Raw genomic sequence first — 7,110 nt, forward strand, 5'->3', positions numbered from 1 at the left:
CGTCGTGCGATCATTAAAGTTCGTTCTTAGAGATTGGCTCTCTAATCGGTTAATCAACAATCACAAGGCGATGAAACAAAGTTTATTGCTCGCAAAGTTCTAGTTTGTAACGGCTGTATTGCTTCCATTTACACCTTTACATTCTCAATTTCGTTTCAGTCGTTTATTGTCAGTTTTATTGCGATATTTTTGAAGCGCTTAAAGTTTTGCGCTTTATATTCACCCAAGTACCTATAACAGGAATCATGAACTCAGCTTTTTTCGCCCCTTCTCTGTTTCCCTTGCCACTAATTCGTACGAAAGCTCATAGATTTACTTGAGATCTATTTCATTCTTCAAAATGTTCAAAGTTCTTATTTTCATGTCAAAGTCACATGACAAGGATGAAATGTTAAATAAAAGGAGAAATACAAGCGTGGAACGGAATACCTAGGCCGGAAGAAAGCGTAAAAAACATTGGGAGACGATAAAGGAAGGCATAATAAACATTAGCAAAGAGCCCATAGGCAAGGAGTCAAGGATAAAGAAACTTTGGAAAACAAGAAAAATGATAAATAAAGCGGAGGAACTCTTTAAGGACGGACGAAGGAAAAAAATGTACAGAAACCCTAACACTGAACTAAGAAAAGAAACGAATAGGGCAAGAACAGTATGTTTCAGAAGGATGTAAAAAAACTTGAGAAATTAGGTAGAGATAATTTGGTATACATGTCATAAAGTGAAGAAAGATACACTATACAGGGAGAAAAAAGGTGGAACTATAACAGGGATAACAATAGGATGGCAAGTTGTTTACATAAGAAAGCGAAGTATTAGGAAGATAGAAAGAATATAATAGAAGAATTATTTCTTTATTGCTTTTTTATTACTTTTATTTTTTTATAGTGGGCTACTCTCCCCACTCAACCCACTGTACAATCACAAACAGTCATGCATTATCTGGAATTCAAACCCAGGACTCAGGACTAACGTACACTCATCTGAACTACGCAGATCCCCGTAGACGTATTGAAATGTCTGCAAGAAATCCAAGGAATTAAACCTCTTTGTAATGAAATCTACAAAAGTCGGCTGTAGCCAGAGGACTTTCTTTGATCAGAAGCTAAAAAGCAAGGTACAAAAAAATGTATAGAATATATAGAACAATCAGTCTCCAACCAGCAAAGTAATTTTATAATTTAAATTGTTTTTTTTTTCTGCCGGCGAGCGGTTTTTCCGCTCATGAGCTTTTTTTTCCGCTCGCCGGCACTTTTTTCGCCCTTGAGCGCTTTTAACCGCCCTCAAGCGCTAGAGGATTAAGCGCCGCTTCCGAGCGCTTTCTCACGAGCACTTTGCCGGAGTGCTCACGATAAACCGCTCGACTACTTTTAGGAGTGCTCGGAACACGCAAGCGGTTTTTTCTCCTACTTTCTCTCATTTTCAATTTATCCTACGAACTTTTTGCCATTATGACTAACCAAGAAAAAGTAAAAAAGCAGGGTTAATTGGTAGAACAGATGGTAGGGTAGTATTACACTACCATTCTGAACTTCCCCCTTTTGGTTTAACGATGTTTGTGTCTTTTTTTCTTAAGTGTATAATTCTTGTTTTGTATTTGTTTCAGTTATCTGAAAATTGATGACAATTATTATTACTGTTAATAAAAGTAAAACAAAAGTGATGAAAGTGAGAGTGCGGGAGGATAAACAGTAATGATGGACGGGGTGAGGATAGAGCATGTGAAACGTGGACAGCAATGAAAAGAGATCAGGGAAGCGTTTGAATTGTGGATATGGAGAAGAATGATGAACATCAAATGGACGGAAAAGATAACTAATATAGATGTATTAATTAGAATTGGAGAGGTATAAATTGTTAATTCGCAAAATTTAGCTTCCCAAAATAGGGCGATCTAACTAAAACTAATTTAGATTGTGATCGACTTAACCGTTTCGTGGGACCTTTTAAACGGCAGTAGTTAAAAATAGCCAAACCGGGTGACAGAAATCTGCAGCAATTGCCGGCTACCAGACCACTGTCACTTCTATTGCGGTTTCCAAGTTTCGTGGCACATTAAAAAAAGTCATGTAATCTTTCGTCGCCAATTGCGAGTAATGGGCCTGAGATACACGTGAAAGTAGAATATATGACGCAGATTTTTAACAGTATTGGCTCTAACGAGGCGATTAAGTTGGCGAAGGTAAAAACAAAGCCAACAGAAGTTAATCAAAAGTTATAGGCTAGAAACCAATTTCGAAAAAAAATTCAAAGGGCTGTAACTTTTGAACTAGTAGCCCAATCTTGGAACTGTTTGACATTATGGATTCTACAAGGCACATTATATAAGAAAACAATTTTTTTTTCAGGGCTCAAAAAAAGGCAATGTAAAACCTTCCTTTTTTTACCAAAAATCGACTACACCAAAATTTCTCGGGAAAACACTTTTTCTTATTAATTTGGGTGCGTAGAATCCAAATCAATTCGTACTTTTTCGATCAGACTTCTTAATCAAAAGTTATAGACTAGAAACCAATTTCGAAAAAAAATTCAAAGAGCTGTAACTTTTGAACTAGTAGCCCAATCTTGGAACTGTTTGAAATTATGGATTCTACAGGCCACATTTTATAAGAAAATTTTTTTCCGGGTCGATCTGAGACAATTTTTTTTTCGGGGCTCAAAAAAAGGCAGTGTAAAACCTTCCTTTTTTTACCAAACATCTACTGCACCAAAATTTCTCGGGAAAACACCTTTCTTATTAATTTGGGTGCGTAGAATCCAAATCAATTCGTACTTTTTCGACTTCTTAAATTCCCAAGTATAAAGAGTTGGGCGTGGTTTTTGGGGGTAATTAACGAAGCCAGCCAGATGAAAGTAAAGTTCAATTTCATACACCCTCTCCTACCACCACCAACCCCCAATGCGTGATTACTGTATAACGCAAATTTGTTTGTTCTAATAAATTCGTAAGGGATAACGAAAAAGTGCGTTTTAACTAAAAGTTAATTCTAATCGATACCGAAGATACCTGTATGCATGCCAACACCGTTTGGTTCATTAAGAGAGATAAAGCCGATTCAAGAGGCCGATCATTTTTTTTTTCGAAAGGAATGTATTCATCCCTTCCTCTCCTTTTTTATCGTTTTAATTTTCTAAATTGGATTTTAATTAAGGGAAATGCAAATGAAGTGCGTACGCGAACGTCGTGGAAGTAGCCGTAATGAAGAAATATGGTCCCCGCTGCGTTTATGCAAAGAAGCGGTCACACGACCGTGATGTGTTAATCTTTAACATTTTGACACGTAATAAAGAAAACGTCAGCAAAATGTAACTAATTATTATTATTATAATTCTCGTTTGTAAAGATGTAATTTTATTCGATCGCCACCCAGCGCAAAGGTGGTCGCGTAGTTTTCCAAATTGCATGTTTACCCCGCACGCGTGAATCACGCACGGTACGTCACCGGCTGTTCACGCCACGCCAAAACTCGCTTATAAATTTTTAAATTATGTAAAGCTACAAAATGCAGTTACCTCAAATACGGCAGGTCGGACAATGAAATGGTTACTAGTTCTACTGCATAGGGTGTGCATAAAACATTAATACCGCTTCGTTTTAATTGATATCGTTAGGTAACTACGGTATGACAGATTTTCAATTAATGGCGATTCTTTCCGTTGTTGAAAGCGGGTTGAAGAGTATGCAACGTTCGTGCATCGCTTGACTTAATTACAGTGCATTTACATTAAATGCAACCCTTCGTAAATTTTGCACTTGCGTTTCCGTGTTCTAATTCCGATACCTGCTACCCACTATTTCAATAGTGTCGCTTGCAGGTCATAGTTACACTACTGGGGTTAAACTAGAGAGTAGTATAGGAGAGTGGCTTGGCGGATCGGTCTCGGAAGACACTGACAAACTCAACCGATATAAACGGCAGCTCCAGGAATTCTAAAGGGCACGCGGTGGCCGGCTACTGGTGAATGCTAAAACAAAGCGCACAGCAATTTCCCTAAGCGAGAACAGTAAATAATCGGATTCGGTAGCGGTATCTACGGGAAAACAAGTGCAGGAAAGCGAAACAAAATTCGCCCCCTCCCCTCTCCTATAATTAATGCAACGGCGAGTAACAAAAAGCTTACCTTGCAATGAAACGGAGTGGTAGAAATTACTTTGCACGAAAAAGCAAAAGCTATAGGTACGTTGCGGTAAACTTAATGTAAACGCATAAATTAAAACAACGTAATTTGCAAAGATCCAAAAGGGAGAACGCCAAAGTTCCCCTCTTAACCTTTTATAAAATTCGGCTATGTAATGATGAACGTCGGTTTTTCCAACCTACACAGCGTATTTGGTTATTTACATCCCAAAATTCCATTTTTTTTAAAATAATTTCGTGACCAGCTGACGTTCTAAAAATCTACATTTCTTGGCCCTGCACATTTAATGCTCGTTTTAGTTTACCGTAAGAAACAAAAACCTGCTAGCAATGGCCATTGAAATATCTTGACGGGAATGGTTGCAAACGGCGAATTAATTGCAGAATTATTTATGGTAGCGGGACCTGAAACACAACTCACAATACTTTCGGTACGCCACTTTTCGTAACCCAAACGCTCCTAGATACGGGGTGTTCAGCAGAGCTGGCCGACTCCACAAATATACGGTGTGGTCATAACTTCGGGTATGAAACTTGAAGGTCGAAAATAGGTGCTTCGTTACAAATTTAATTCATGTGTCGTTAAAAAATGCGCTAACAAATAGGAATATGGTTAACTGTTGCCCACAAATAAATTACTGTGTGAAAAAACGAGTAGGAGTCGAACTGGTAATAAAGTTTTTGCGTGAACTTGTTACCATCACCAGAAAAGTGCGTATGACATTTTAAGATGTTCTCCTTTTGGAATTTAAAAGTTTCAATTAGTGGCAGTTTGTATTTTGAACAAGTTTAGTAGTGAAAATATCGTCTGACGCAGATAAATAAACAATTTTCCCGTTTTCCCCCCGAACTTTCAAAATCAAACTTTCAAAATGACAGAGGGTAGTTGTTCCCCCGATTCCGATTCACTGGTCTATCTAGATTAAGTTAGAAAAGGCATAATTTCTGAAGGATATTCTAGAGGAGGTACTGTCAATATTTCATTATATAAAAGAAAGGGTTGATCTTTTTTAAGACCATTTACGTAAGCAATATTCGTTTAAGACTAATAGTTTTTTAAAGAATCAATGTTTAGTTAAAGCTGTTATGTATTACATAAATTGTAACATAAGAACAAATTTATTTAAGATTTGTTTATTGTTTTCCGGTCAAAATTTGTTTTGTTTTAGTATCAATGACTATATCCCAATGGGTTTACCTTTTTGTCAATCGTATCGAACGCATTGTGTGAAAGTTTTTTCGTGAGGGTAGCTTTTAACTCAGAATAATTGAAAATAATTGGCCACGAAGTAGGTTCATTTTCTCCAGTTCCATATTGAGGCTTATAACTAGAAAATGTCGGGGAAATTTGATTTATTTTTATTAGTTCGTCAATATAGCCAAATTTAACGATAATTGAAGATGAAGTAGTTACATAGAGAGAAGTGAAAAGCTAATGAGGAAAACACAATTTTTTTAAAAACTAGAGATTAACTATGGACCTAATGGCGTCACGTATATATTATTTTAAACTTAAAGGGAGGCCACATCAAACGAATTGTCATAAACAACGATAATTTCTGTATATTGCTATGTGCAAAGGCAAACGGTCTCTAAACGACCCACATAAATACCTGTCCAACTGGATCAATTAACTTTACGCACTGACAGAACCTTTAAACAAAACAATTTTAATTATTATAGGGCACGTCCAGCCTCGGCCACACCGAAAATCAGGAAAATTTCACTAATTTGAGAAATTCAGCAGCCTTAACCGCCTCCAAAAATTCCGAAGAAATGATTATTAAATGTTTATTTACACCTGATGTAATTTTTGGGACGAATTAGAAAAATCTAACATGAACACTCTTACCTAGGTCGTAATTTGAGCTCGATTAAATATCAAACTAACCATTTACAGATTAAATAACTTTATTCGGCACCAATCAATCAAGTAAGCTGAAGCAAATACAGGCACTCAGGGCCAGATACAAATACCACGCAGCAAACGACCGATAGAACAAATTAATTAAAAGAAGTGTTAATTACCGTATATTAATAATCCAAAATCTCAGATCGTAACTGTGATTTACCACATTAGATCTAAGATCTAAGCACTAAATCCGAAGCCACTTACCTCGAGTTCTTTGTCTTGATACGCGAAGCCGAAATCTGGTTTGCCTAGTTGAGGCTATTTTGAACTTGTAAATTTCCAATCTTATTCGGTCCCTTTCCTAAATAAAACATTTTGATCCAGATAATCAAACACTTTTTATGACTGGTATGCTATTATTATACTCTCCTCAAATAAAAACGAAGCAAATATAGTATGAATCGGCATTTTCCAATGCGACATTAAAAATTAAATTTAATAATCACACTTAAGACAAAATTGGACGGCATTTTCAATTACGTTGATTTACCGAGTGATTGATGTTGGTGTAATAACGCTTCCCGTCTCGGTAATATGTTATGCATATGAAAGCTTACTTTCCCTAACCGCATTAGAGTGAAAACATTATTATCAATTTAGTTCCATTATAGGAAATGATGATACATAAAGCAAAACTTTATTAACGCTGAGTTGCACAAAAAGCTCCCCAGTTTACGTAGTACGCCTTGGCGATTCAGACATTTATTTATTCGCAATGCCTACACTTTCTTATTATGATTCGAAAATACTAATTGTAAATTAAATTACTAAGTTACAATTTCGGAACTAATTGCAATTCAAATTTTTATGTTGCAATTCAGATATAAACTTACCACATGTGACAAGTTACAACTAAATCAACTAAACTACATTTGGCGGTGTGTAAAATTTAATTTTCTACTTTAATACGCTATGAATGCTTTGTAAAATACAAATAACGAATCCAAATAAATATATAAGTAAATAAATAAATCAATAAATAAATAAATACCAATCCAATTGACGTGTTCGAAGGGTCTTCTATTCGTAGGGCCCAACTATTGAGGGAGCTTTATTATTTAC

The sequence above is a fragment of the Photinus pyralis genome, unplaced genomic scaffold (assembly GCF_008802855.1).
Source record: "Photinus pyralis isolate 1611_PpyrPB1 unplaced genomic scaffold, Ppyr1.3 Ppyr1.4_LG8, whole genome shotgun sequence".
Classification (NCBI taxonomy): domain Eukaryota; kingdom Metazoa; phylum Arthropoda; class Insecta; order Coleoptera; family Lampyridae; genus Photinus; species Photinus pyralis.